Genomic DNA, 14979 nt, shown 5'->3' on the forward strand with positions numbered 1-14979 from the left:
TCTGTTATTTTGGATAAACAATTGCCTGGTACTTTGCTAAAGTAGTAGATATTCAACAGGCTACAAAATAACTGACAATGTTAACTATACGTATTATCCTATCTGTGAAATCCACCATGAGTCCAAGTGAGAAAGATGGACTATAAATAATGTAAACAAATAAATTATTAAATAATATTGTGTAATTCCTGAATCATTTAATATGCCATGTTAACACTTAAGTTTTGTTTCAGCTTTGTTCCAGGTTTTTACTTGGTTATTAATTTTTGTATCCTAATCCTATTACATTGGTTATTAAATGTCCCATCCTATTGACTGCAGTGACTTACACTGTGTAATCCACCTTCACTCTAAGTAAGAAAGATGGACCACTGATAATATAAATTAATAAATAAAATAATTGCTCTTTTTGATCAACATGATTAAGAGCTGGTCTATCCCTAGTATAGCTGAAGAGTCTGACATAAACACACAATAAAATCCAGAAAGGAAGAGAACAAATGGGATTGGGTTATTTTTAAAAAATATATATTTAAAATAGTTACATTACCACAGCCTGAAATAACCAAGTCACCATCCACATTAATCAGTTATACCAAAACTGTATCTTATTACATCTTTATTCTATGTTTTTAACTGTGTGTGTTGAGTGCCGGCAAGTAGCTTCCGACTCAAGACGACCCTATGAATCAATGACCTCCAAAACGTCCTATCTTTGACAGGCTTGCAAACGGAAGGCCGTGGCTTCCTTTATAGAGTCAATCCATCTCATGTTGGGTCTTCCTCTTTTCCTGCTGCCTTCAACTTTTCCTAGCATTATTGTCTTTTCCAGTGACTTGTCTTCTCAAAGTACGACAGCCTCAGTTTAGTCATTTTAGCTTCTAGGGAGAGTTCAGGCTTGATGTGATCTAGAACCCATTGATTTGTCTTTCTGGCGGTCCTTTATTTAAAATGTGTATACAGCCCCTTCAATAACAATTGCTCAATGCAGTTCCTTCCTCCAAAGAGAGGGGCCTAACACTTTATCTGCACAACAACCCTGAGAGGTAGTGACTGACCATAGGACCTCTAATGAACTTTGTTTCAGAGTGGACATCTGAACCCAGGTCTCTAGCCACTACATTACACCACCTGAACGTTTAAGCCTACCCCTAGATCTGTCAAGCCCTGACCTGGATGGCCCAAGCTAGCCTGATCTCGTCAGATCTCAGAAGCTAAGCAGGGTCAGCCCTGGTTAGTATTCGGATGGGAGACCACCAAGGAAGACGAGGGTTGCTGTGCAGAGGAAGGCACTGGCAAAACCACCTCTGTTAATCTCTTGCCATGAAAACCCCCAAAAGGGGTCGACATAATTCGGTTGCGACTTAACAACATTTTACACACACACAGATCTGTCAAAAGATGTAGCTGTGATGGATCAGGCCAATGGTCCATCTAATCCAGCATCCTGTTTCTAACAGGAGCCAATCACTTGCCACAGGGAAATTCACAAAGAATCGTCCAATTTATTGTCGAAGGCTTTCACGGTCAGAGTTCATTGGTTCTTGTAGGTTATCCAGGCTGTGTGACCGTGGTCTTGGTATTTTCTTCCCTGACGTTTCGCCAGCAACTGTGGCAGGCATCTTCAGAGGAGGAACACTGAAGGACAGTGTCTCCAATTATTAATCGTCCAATTATTTTTTTCCCAATCCCAAGGAAAGTTACTCCAGTCTAAGACCATTCAGTTCAATTGGCTTAGACTGGAGTAATTCTCTTTAGGATTGCACTGAGACTCAGCATATCATTTAGAGCCCACCCCCAAGTGGGGAAGAAAGCAGCGACCCTATTTACACAACCCCCAGCATTACAAGTGCATGTGTTGGGGAGGGGGTTATGGCTGCAATTAGGGTTGGCAACTCCAGATTCGGAAACGCCTGGAGATTTGGGGGTGGAGCCTGGGAGGGCGGGGTTAAGAGAGGGGAAGGATCTTGGTAGGGTATAAGGTCATGCAATCGATAAACACGATAATTGCCCTTTTTGATCAACATGATTAAGAGCTGGGCTATCGCTACTAAAGCCCAAGAGTCTGACATAAACAAGCAATACAATCCAGAAAGGAAGAGAACAGGTGGGACGGGGACCTTCCAAAGCAGCCATTTCCACCAGGAGTAGTGGCATAAATGTTTTAAACAAACAAATATATATATATAAACAAATAAGCAATGCATGTAGTCTGGAGATCAGTTGTAATTCCAGGAGATCTCCAGCCCCCACCTGGAGGTTGGCAACTAGCTGTAACGCTTGACTGGCCTCTGAAAGGCACTTTGCACATGCTCAGGGCAGCCCTTTGGTCCAGATATTTTAAACATGCACGCACATTGCAAAAATGTGGGAAACCCTTCATGCTTTTTATAGAGCTGGGTCCCTTGCGTGCTTTGCAATAAAACACAATTAACTAGAATAAAAATAAACTCTCGATCCCCATTCTCTCCATACCTTTCCACTAAAGCAACCCCAAGACGAGATACCCTCCTCTCCGTCGCCCTCATCCTCCCCTCTGAAACCCCCCTTCCCTCTAGGGCACCGCTTCGCAAACTGCCAAGGCCCTTCTCACCCTTCCGCACTAGGCCTCAAGCCGGGGCCTCGCGTAGCTCCCCAAGCCGCACCAAGTGCCTCCTGTCCGGCCAGGGCGGGCCCCTCCCGCGTCACCAGGAGCGCCCACCAATCAACCGCATGGAGCGAAGCGCCCGCAGGAAGCGACTGGCTTCTCTCGCCCGCGCTGGGAAGGCGGCCGCTACGCAAACTGCGTACCGGCCAGGTGGGAGGAGCTAAGCGGGAGCCTTCTAGGCCCCCAAAGACGTCACCCGGCGAGGCGGGACCCTATCGAATGGGATTCGTGAAACTCCGCACGATGAGACGCTGACGGTTCCTTCCGCGTTAAGAAACAGAGGCAAAATCCGAAACGGCCCCGTCGGCGGTTGCACAAATTGCGTTACGTGGGAAGGAAAGCTCTCTGCTGACCCCTAAAGGCGCCCGGTAGGAAGTACACCAACAAGACATAAGAACATAAGAAAGGCCATGCTGGATCAGACCAAAGTCCATCAAGTCCATCAGTCTGTTCACACAGTGGCCAACCAGGTGCCTCTAGGAAGCCCACAAACAAGACGGCTGCAGCAGCATTGTCCTGCCTGTGTTTCACAGCACCTAATATAATAAGCATGCTCCTCTGATCCTGGAGAGAATAAGTATAAGAACATAAGAAAAGCCCAGCTGGATCAGACCAAGGCCCATCAAGTCCAGCAGTCTGTTCACACAGTGGCCAACCAGGTGCCTCTAGGAAGCCCACAAACAAGACGGCTGCAGCAGCATTGTCCTGCCTGTGTTTCACAGCACCTAATATAATAAGCATGCTCCTCTGATCCTGGAGAGAATAAGTATAAGAACATAAGAAAAGCCCAGCTGGATCAGACCAAGGCCCATCAAGTCCAGCAGTCTGTTCACACAGTGGCCAACCAGGTGCCTCTAGGAAGCCCACAAACAAGACGGCTGCAGCAGCATTGTCCTGCCTGTGTTTCACAGCACCTAATATAATAAGCATGCTCCTCTGATCCTGGAGAGAATAAGTATAAGAACATAAGAAAAGCCCAGCTGGATCAGACCAAGGCCCATCAAGTCCAGCAGTCTGTTCACACAGTGGCCAACCAGGTGCCTCTAGGAAGCCCACAAACAAGACGGCTGCAGCAGCATTGTCCTGCCTGTGTTTCACAGCACCTAATCTATTTGGCATGCTCCTCTGATCCTGGAGAGAATAGGTATGCATCATGACTAGCATCCTTTTTAACTAGTAGCCATGAATACCCCTTTCCTCCATGAACATGTCCACTCCCCTCTTAAAGCCTTCCAAGTTGGCAGCCATCACCACATCCTGGGGCAGGGAGTTCCTTAATTTTACTATGCGTTGTGTGAAGAAATACTTCCTTTTATCCGTTTTGAATCTCTCACCCTCCAGCTTCAACAGATGACCCCCGTGTTCTGATATTATGAGAGAGGGAGAAAAGCTTTTCCCTGTCCACTCTCCAAACCATGCATAATGTTATAGACCTCTATCATGTCTCCCCTTAACCGCCTTCTTTCCAGGCTAAACAGCCCTAAGTGTTTTTAACCACTCCTCATAGGGCAGTTGCCCCTGATCACTTTGGTTGCTGTTTTCTGCACCTTCTCCAACTCTGTAATATCCTTTTTTAGGTGTGGTGACCTGAACTGTACACAGTATTCCAAGTGTGGTCTCATCATAGATTTGCACAAGGGCAGTATGATATCAGCAGTTTTTTATAGGCATGTCGGTGTGGAATATATTTTAGACATTTAAGTTTTACGTAAAAATGTAATGATGTAGGTTGCATCTCACTGGCTTTTGCACATTTCCTGTTTACTGGGTTTTCCCCTTCTGAGCATATTTACATGCGCACTCTCATATACACTTCATGCATCTGTTGAAGTGCATTCTAGTCCCTGAAAGCTGATAAAGGTACATTTATTCTCTTTGTTTTGGCTGCAAGGCACTTACACAACAGCCCTGCAGATTTGGAGGGTGAACTTTATGGCGCCATATCCCTGCTGATCTCCCTCCCCACCCCAAACTTCGCCATCCCCAGATTTTGCCTCCAAATCTCCAGGAATTTCTCAGCCTTGTGCTGGCAACTGTAGAGGCAACCCCGACTTACAGTATAAATGATACAAATTGAAAAATCCTGTTTACAGTAAGCAGCAGTTGTGCATAAACTGGGTGAGCCAGTTATTTGAAATGTAGATCATAGGATCCAATAGTACCTTTAAAATTAAATGAAAATGATTAAAAATGCAGAAAACCAGTATTATTGTGAGGGTTCCCAACCTTCCTGGGCAAACTCCATAAAATCACTTGCTCAGACTGTCATGCAGAAACAAGGATCTTTATTGGAAGCTTCAGGTAGTATAGGCCTGACACTGGTAAAGTTACAAGTGCTTACAGATTCACAAAGACAGCATTATAATCCCTACAGGGAAACAGATGCCAAGCGTATGTTATGGGAAGCAATAACTGTGCATGGTACAAACATCAAAGACTTCAGGGAGCTTGTTAGTACTATCTGCCCTCCAAGGCCATGGCCGATGGAAGGGAGTCAGCGAAAGCAAGGGCGGGGGACGTGGGAAGAGGGAAAGACATTCCAACCTGGGCCCTGTCAGACGCCGCGCCTGAACCAAGGAAAGACAAGAGGCCTGGACTGCTTTTACGAGTCCAGGCAGGGGGGGGAAACCATACAAAGCACAGGCCTTACCCAAGGCAAAGGCGTACAGACCCTCACATTCTGCCCCCCTTAAGGCCCCCCTCCCCCGAGTCCGGGCGGACGAGGCTTGTCAGGATAGGCAGAGTGAAATTCTCGAACCAGGCGGGGAGCCACCACATGGGGAGCAGCCACCCACTCATCCTGGGCGGACCCCAGGTGCTTCCAACGGATCAAATAGAACAGTTTTCCCTTTTTCAGCTTAGAGTCCAACACTTTGGAAACCTCAAGATGCGATTCCCCTCCCACAACTGTAGGAACTTCAGACTTGGGGAGGGGGTGGAACTGAGGGGCAGCGACGTACGGTTTAAGTAGGCTGATGTGGAACACCGGATGCACCCCTCGAAGAGACTTGGGAAGTTCCAACTCCACCGTGACGTCATTGATCACCCGGGTGATGGAGAAAGGACCTACATACCTGTCACTAAGCTTTTTGCAAGGCCGAAGTGACCGTAGGTTCTTGGTGGAGAGGTAAACCTGCCCTCCCACCTTGAGTTCCCACCCTGGAGACCGATGTTTATCGGCCTGGTCTTTGTATTTGCGCTTGGCCCTTTCCAGGTTTTTCTGCAGCCAGGGCCAGGTGGTCTGCACTACTTGTACCCAATCCTGGACCTCCTGCACCCCTTCAAGTTCAGGAGTGATGTTAGGAGAACCAAAGGGCCCAAAGTCCTTTCCATAAACCACACGAAACGGACTGAAACCTGTGGAGGAATGGGGGGCATTATTATAGGCATATTCAGCAAAAGGCAATAGGTCTACCCAATCATCCTGGTGGTAATTGACATAACACCTGAGATAGCATTCTACTACAGCATTGACACGTTCGGTCTGGCCATCAGTCTGGGGGTGATAGGCTGAAGAAAGTCCTTGCTCTTCCACCCCCATGCTCTTCCACCCCCAGGGTCTGTATGTCTTTGCCTTAGGTAAGGCCTTTGCCTTGTATGGTTTCCCCCCCCCCTCCCTGGACTCGTAAAAGCAGTCCAGGCCTCTTGTCTTTCCTTGGTTCAGGCGCGGCGTCTGACAGGCCCAGGTTGGAATGTCTCTTCCCTCTTCCCACGTTCCACCCCTATGACTTTCAGGAAGGCTCTCCAGAATTTGGCTATGAATTGGGCCCCTCTGTCAGAGAGGACCTTCCTCGGGACCGAATGATGCTTCACCACGTGACTAATAAACAGTTTAGCCAATTTCTGGGCCGATGGTAGTCCCGCACAAGGAACAAAGTGAACCTGTTTAGAAAATAAGTCTGTTATCACCCACAGTACAGTTTTCCCCTGACTTGGGGGCAAATCAGTGATAAAATCCATGGCGATCACTTCCCAGGGCATGGTCGGGGTCTCTAGAGGCTTTAAGAGTCCGGGAGGCTTTCCCATCCGTTTTTTGGCCGTGGCGCAGATGGGGCAGCTGCGCACATACAATTCCACATCGGCCCTCATACCTGGCCACCAAAATTGACACCGCAATAAATGCAAAGTCTTTACAAACCCAAAATGCCCCGCAAGCTTGGCCCCGTGAACCAGTCCCAACACCTCTTTTCGGAGCGCTTCGGGGACATAAGGCTTACCCCTCTGCAGCCACAAGGAGCCCTGTTGGTCGAGATTTGCGGGGAGGACCTGCAAATCCGCCTCCCTCTGAGAAGCGTCCCGGAGCCGCTGTTGAAAAGCCTCCGGGATTCCCTTAAGGGGGGGAACTTCCTGGCGATGGGACTGGGATCGGGTGGTCACTGCAAGTCCCGAGACTTCCCCTCTCTGTGCAGGGGTAAACAAGGAATCCACCGGTCGGTCAAAGTCGTTGCGGTATTGGGGAAGTCTAGAAAGGGCATCCGCTAACGCATTGTCCTTCCCTGGCACATGTTTCAGGACAAAGCGGAATTTGGCAAAAAACTGTGCCCAACGAATTTGTTTTGCGGTGAGCTTTCTAGACCCTTTTAATGCCTCTAAGTTTTTGTGATCGCTGCAAACCTCAAAAGGGATCTCTGCCCCTTCCAGGAAATGCCTCCAAATGGTGAGGGCATGTTTGACAGCAGCGGCCTCCTTCTCCCAAATGGCCCAGTTGATTTCGGATTGGGAGAATTTTTTTGAAAAATAGGCACAAGGTCTCAGCAGACCGTTCTCGTCCCGTTGCAAGAGGGCCCCTCCCATGGCGACGTCAGAGGCATCAACTTGAACCACGAAAGGCTTTTCACAATCAGGGTGCGCAAGAACGGGTTCGGACGAGAAAAGCAGCTTGAGCGTATCGAAAGCCTGCTGGCAGTCCGAACTCCATTGCAACCGAGCCGAGGGCAAGGCGGCTCCCGTCCCTTTCCCCTTCGTGCGCAGAAGCGAAGTGAGGGGGAGCGCTACTTGGGCAAAATTGGGGATGAAGTTCCGGTAAAAGTTAGCAAAGCCCAAAAATTGCTGTAAATGTCTGTGCGTGGTGGGGGGGTCCCATTCCATTACCGCCCGAACCTTTTCGGGATCCATTTCTAAGCCTTGATGGGAAATCACGTACCCCAAGAAGGTGATGGATGGTTGGTGGAAATCACATTTTGAAACCTTAGCAAACAGTTTGTGCTCGCGCAGCCGCTGCAGCACTTCGCGCACCAATTGTACATGCTCCTTCATGGTTTTCGTATAAATGAGAATATCGTCCAAGAAAACCACCACCCCGCGGAACAATAAATCGTGAAGCACTTCATTAATTAATTGCATGAACACACTCGGAGCCCCCGAAAGTCTGAACGGCATCACTAAATACTCAAACATTCCAAAACAACTGGAGAAGGCAGTCTTTGGTTCGTCCCCTTCTCGTATGCGAACTCGGTGATAGGCCTCCACCAAATCCAATTTGGTGAAGATTCGGCCCTCTTTCAATTGTGCGAGAAGGTCTGGAATGAGAGGGAGGGGGTATGCATTAGACTGTGTGACCGCATTCAGTCTACGAAAATCAATACACAGTCTCAAGTCTCCCGTCTTTTTCTTGACAAAGAAGGCGGGGGCCGAGTATGGAGCCTTAGACAGGCGGATAAAGCCTCGCGCCAAATTGGTGTCCAAATAATCTCGCAGCACTGCCTTTTCACTGGGACTCATGGGGTAAACGTTCCCCTTGGACAATTTGCCATCCCCCACTATTTCGATGGCACAGTCCGTCTCCCGGTGGGGGGGCAGCTCGTCGCATTCCCGCACGTCAAACACATCGGCAAACTGGGAATATTCGTTGGGAAGCTGGGGCAGCGGAGTCCCGACAGAAGGGGCCCCTACGAGGGCGGCTGCGGGAGTGTGCAGTACTCGGTCTCTATCATGAAGTTCACACGGGTTGCAGGGAAAGGTGAGCGTCCGCTCAACCCAGTCTATGGAGGGATTGTGCCCCAGCAACCAATTCATTCCTAACACAATAGGTGCGACGATGGGGGCAATGGTAAAATAAAGGCGTTCCCAATGCTCCCCTATAGCCATGACGACTGCTGCGGTGCGGTGAGTTACAGGTCCCTTTTTAAAATCACTACCATCCATCTGGGAAAAGCGGATGGGTTCGGGTAGCCGCTTTCGCTTAACGCGCAATTGTCGGGCAGCCTCTTCGCTTATCATGGTGCTGTCGCGGTTCGGGCCGTTAAGTGCCTACACTCTTAGAATGTACCATTTACTGAGAAATGGAGTTATCTTATTCAGCAAGACACCACTAGACCGGAATCAACGGTTCCTAGAAACTTGTTATTGCTTCTAGGACATCTTTTGAACACGCCAATAAATTTATAATAATGGACAAGAGTAGAAGTATATATAAAAAACACATTTATTTACATTATACAATATATGCTTTCTGGTTGCAAAGCCTTAAAATATCATATAAGGATAGACATCATTAGTCTTAAACATGTTTATGTAGCAAGTAATCATTCATATTCTCTATGCCTCCATAAAGGAGTATCTTAGTCAGAATATACTCATAAAGTATCCTTAGTGCAATGCACCTTCATTCAGAATATAAGGTTACAGAAATCCTGTCAAAATATGGTTAATTCTTTGGAGAAAGATTTGGTTAGAAGCATCCTAACTTAAATCATTCAAAACATCATAACATTTCTGTACAGAAGACACACTATACCTTGCTGTGTCATCTGTGTCACCTGGAGTCCTTTAAAGACTTCTATTAATATTCTTAACTGATCATCCTTAAGATCAGGCATTGTGTATGTACATGCTATGCATGCTCTTTCTAGTTTTAGACAGCAATGCTGAATATATAAATACTATGTGTTAGCTTAAAGCTGTTTACAGTCTCTTTGACTGTGCCAATCTGTGTATGTGCATTGTGCATATCTCACAGAGTACAGAGAATCTCCTTTCCCTTCAGGAACTTCTCTGGTCTCTTGCTCTGAGGAGGTTCAGAAGTCCCTCTGTTAAGTAGAGGACGTTCTGACACAATCCCAGAGGTCTAGCTATTAGCCCTGTATTCAGGATGCTTCTTAGCATTGGTAAGCCAAATAGGCTTAGTTTGTAAGAATCCATAAATCTGATGGACTCTCAGTGTTCCAATACATGGAAAGATCACTGCACTTAGATTCCTATTCAAAGAATAGTAATTCTAAGGGTCTCTATCCTCTTCTAGGAATAGAGCAGTCTCACAAGAAGACTGTAAGTAAGATATGTTGAAATATCCAGATCTTGATATTTCAAGATATCTGAGAACTTCTGTCCACGCAAGGATCAGAGTTTCAATGTTTTACATCTCAAGCCTTTTGAGATGGAGAAGTGCTACATCAGACAGCTGCAGTCTGCCAGTCATAGCATTCTAAAATGCAAGCTGGACTGTGGCTGGCATTTATACTATTTCTAGACCCATTAAGAGTGAAGAATGTTCCTTTTCCTTCAGGAACTTCTCTTCCTTAGCCCTCGAAAGGGTACTTTTATTTCCCTTTCGTATCCAAAACCAGGAGCTTAGGTGGCTTCTTTTCCTGTCTTCTGATATCTTATTGTCCAAATATGGACATCCTTCCCTTTCAGTCCTCTGTGCCCAAAGTATAAATCCTTATTTCTGAGTTACATGATCAAGTTACATATTTAATTTCTATACCATCCTCTTCGTTAGGACTATACGCATTAAATGAGACTACTTAGAAACCTGTAGCACAACGTTTAACTATATAACTCATGAAACATAATTATAGCTGACATTGTCACTTTGCAAAGTGTTTTGTTTACATTAGTTTAGCAGGTTTGCATTCTGCTGCATTCTCTACTGCAAGATTACAGTAGAGCAAGGAAGCATATTATTCCTATCGTTGAGAGAACTATATTTTAAGCACACTTCCAACTATTAATGCACTCTTAGTAGATTAAGATGATTTTTACGCTGCCCCTTCAAGGGCAAGCCAGAGTAACTTTAGTAGTTAGCTTAACTGATTAGAGCTAACCTTGAGTTGCCTGTCAGCATGACACAGAGTTGCCTGTCAGCATGACACAGACTTTCATTATACATTACACAAACCTCTGTATGTGTATGATGTGTTTAAGCCCTATATGGAATTAATTCTGCACATGTTCATAAGATACTATGATCATGTCAGAGACTGCTACACCCTCTCCTATGAACATTTGCAGTATTCATTCCCGCAAAAATATTCAACATGTCACAGAAATACAAAAACACAACTTAGATACATTCAATTTTCTTGGATCTGTCATTCCAATTTTTTTGAATCCTCCATTTTTATCCATTTGTTCATTAGGAAATAGTCCATAAGCAAATCTTCTTATCTGTTCTCACTCCGAGGCTTAAGGGAGAGAGAGACCCTTAATTAAAGGGTCCAAGACAGTAAAAGAACTTAATTTTGTATAAAGCTTCTCTGCACATCTCAGAGAAGTACTGAAACCAAGTATTGAATACAGCAGTATTCTACCTCATTTTATACATTTAAGAATATGATATGGGAATCCATGAGCATAGCATGCCTCATGAATCCCCCCCATGCTTATGGAATACCATAGAATCAATCACCAAAATTAAGTAGCAGTGAGAAACAGTATCACTATTATATAACAATACAAATCAAACTGTTATACAGCAGAGCCATTACATGTAGGCTATTACAAAATATTACAAAATAACAATGAAGTACAATGAAGGAGATGCCTTTACATAAGTCTTCACGCCATAATATAATGTCTTCTTCAATCAGTTGTCCTCAAACATCTGCATGTATAAATCCATAGTTCATCCTACCTCAGTGGAGGAAAGTATTTAAAAACAATCTGTTAATTATAATTCCAAAGCATTTAACAGTAGCTTTACTTTTCAAACCAGTGTTAAAGCTTAACTAAGCTCATAAGTGCAACTGCAATCATATAGTCCTTTAGTGTTACTTCCCTGAAAACACCAAGACCAGGGTCATATAGCCCATATAATTTACAAGAACTTTGACCATGAAAATCCTTGACAATATATAGTTTAAGCATTCTATGCCTGATACATACAAATTGTGGCATTTATGCATTCCTTTTAGCAACGATTACAATTGCATTGGAAACCTCGGTTTCATAAAAGCTCAGTCAGTGAACGAGAGAGGAGAGTTACTCACATCTTATCTGAAGCTGTTGGCTCTGAGCCCAGACACAGCTCCCTTCATTTTTTCTAAAGTCAAGCCTCGGCACAGGAAAAAAGTGGTCGTTTTAAAATGTACTGTAAATGATAGAACGTTCGTTCATTGTTAAAAAAGAAAATAATCTCATGTAGATTGAGATGAGCCCCCAAGTTATGTATGATTTCGTAGGGTTGTATTAAACCCATTCCAGAATTGGTCTTTGTGGCTTTTGGTTCAAAAGCATGGCCAAACATTTGTCTCAAACAAATTGGAGTTGCAAGGTTAACATTGCAACATCTACAAAAATATGTTCTGGGTTCTTCAGATTGACATCCTTACAGTTATAGTTCAATTCTGTATAATACTAAGACATTCTGAATTGTAACAAACATGAATAGTATATTTATAATATACTCACACACCTACTATATACTCCCATAAATCTTAAGATCTCTGCTCACTGCAGAGACCAGAAACTTGTGTCTCCCTTAGTGGGCAGTACCTCTTATGGGTGTACAGTTTCTGTTTGTAAAATATAAATGTGAGAAGCTTTCACATTCTTAATATACAAGTATAGGCAATACCTCACATTACATTGTATAGTTATTACATTCAATTAGGCATATAAACAATTATGCCATACATTCCCTGTGGGAAACATATCATTTTTACCTCCAATTACCTGGTGCCATGAAATACTCTAGGAAATATTCTTGTTTACACCCTTGGCGTAATCTTTTTGTATTCAACTTTCAAAACTCTAGACCATATTATTTCCATCTCTGGATACATATCTTCTTTGAAGCACTTTACTTGCTTGTAGTCATATTTTGCTGAACTGTAAGCTTTTCTCAGCTATGTTAGCCAGCATATGAACATCAGTATATAGAAATCTATACAGTCTTGTTTGACTATTCCTTCTTATCACCAAAGCTTCTTTGGAGCATAAACCTACAACTTTGTTGTGGTTTTCTATGATCTTCCACTTTAAGTTTATCTTCAGGAAGAATAAGATTACAGTTTCTTTCTTTCTGTATCATTTTGTAAAAAATATTATTTCTCATTCTGGTCATCATAATACAATTCTTCTTGTTGTGCTGTTTAGTCTTGGATAATCATCCGCAATGAACTCTTTTGTGGGCCATTCACGAAGTTTTCTCCAAGAGGAATAACACAAAAAAGAGTCTCAATGTCCCGTTTACATAGCTACATATCTTGGAGTTAAGCAAACTGAAGTCCCTCTCCTTAGGATAGAATGAGGTTAAAGCTTCCAGCTTCTCTTGTATATGGAGCTTCCATCATACAGACTCACTGATCTTTAATTCTTTTTCCAATGGCATTGGAATTTACTGTAATATACTGAAGCATAAGTATTTCTTGCTTCTTTATCATAAAGCATTTATGCTAGTCTTGCATTTTCTTCTTGGATGCAAAGTATATAAAAAAGTTCACTGTACCTTTATCAAGGCTGTCTTCAATCCTTTGTTGAATGACGAATATGGTTGATATGGTTGTTTCTTCCATATTTCTTCTGACATGAATATTGATTCATCACATTTATGGTATCATCAGTTCCTCCAGCCTATATAAGTTTGCATATTAGACAGTCTCTGAGGAGTTTGCCTCAAACTCATAAAGGTCTATCATGAGAGTCCTTACTTCAAAAGGTCCTCTATGCAAAGGTTTTGACTTGCTGCAATCCGATGTACACCTACTGGGTGGTATCCCAAAACATCAATTGCTCACAAGCTTAGAGGTATACTTGCTTCTGAGTATATAAATGGGTTGGATGGATAAACAGTTGTTTTCACGCATAACATATATCACATCATTTTTCAGACATCAGTACCTGCTTCTGATGGTTAGTATGGATAACCATTGTCAAGTCACCAAGCAGGGGTAGGTTCCAGATCAGAGTTAGTCACTTATTCTGGGGGGTGACTTTTTCTGCCAATTCAATCAGAGACTCATCCGGTTAGTCCCTGTATATTCTCTTCTTCAGCTGCACATCTTATGTAGCAGATGAATTCCAGTACAGTTCAGATACAGTAGGCCTTAGACATCTGTCTGTTGTTTATAGCTGTGGAGTAAATACAGTTTTACTTACTTCTTTAACAATGATCCCTTTGGGCTATGTTCCATCATATTATGTTCCACTATGTGGTTTTCACAACTCTTCAAAATATTCTCTTCAGATCATTGTTCAATTATTTTCTTCATACATATATGGTCCATTATTCTCAGATGACCTCAGTCTGGTGATGGCATTTCACCAAATTCTTCTTTCACATCTGCTGGAAAGTAAGATCTAGAACACTTGTACTTTCTGAAAAGTATAACATATACTTATATAAAATATCTTCATGTTTCTGAACATTATCATTGGTCTGAGTAATACCAGCTGAACCTTATCCAAATTCCTAGACACCAAGATTCCTTTTACTCTATTTGGAGATAAAAACGAAATATTTTTACAATGAATCATTGTATATTTTCTTTCAATCATATTTATAATGCATGATATTTACTTAGCAATTACACATTGGGGAACAAATAGGAGTTCAATCATACTACATGTCATTCTGTCCTTTTTTCGCTCCACTTACCCACTACTTAGGGTGTGACAAACGCTCCTGTATTTATGATCATAATTGCCCAGGTTTCAGTTTGTCTATCCAGCAGACAACTGTTTGTCCTTAGTACAATAATCTCATAATAGCATAATGAGGAACAGAAAAGTGAGTAGCAGACATCCCTTCAACCACCTGAACACTCGTGGGTTAAGAACCAAGTAAAGAAACATACATTCCATTTCATTAATATTCATTTATATTCATCATGTCTTACATTCTCTTATATAAGTACATGTTTCAGAAATTCCAGATATTTTCTAATCTGGCATATAGCATTGTATGTGTACCTTAGTACTTCAATTCAACATATCAATACATTTAAAACCTTATGTACCTTAGTACAATCATCAATACATCTTAATGTATCTTTATATATCTGACTGCATATCATACAGTTATCACATAGAGTTGCTTACTTGCTCAGCCACTTGTAGGCTGTTATTGAAAAGGCTAGTACAGTATAGTAGCCTTCATTTCTCTATAAGTA

The sequence above is a fragment of the Euleptes europaea genome, chromosome 3 (assembly GCF_029931775.1).
Source record: "Euleptes europaea isolate rEulEur1 chromosome 3, rEulEur1.hap1, whole genome shotgun sequence".
NCBI lineage: Eukaryota > Metazoa > Chordata > Lepidosauria > Squamata > Sphaerodactylidae > Euleptes > Euleptes europaea.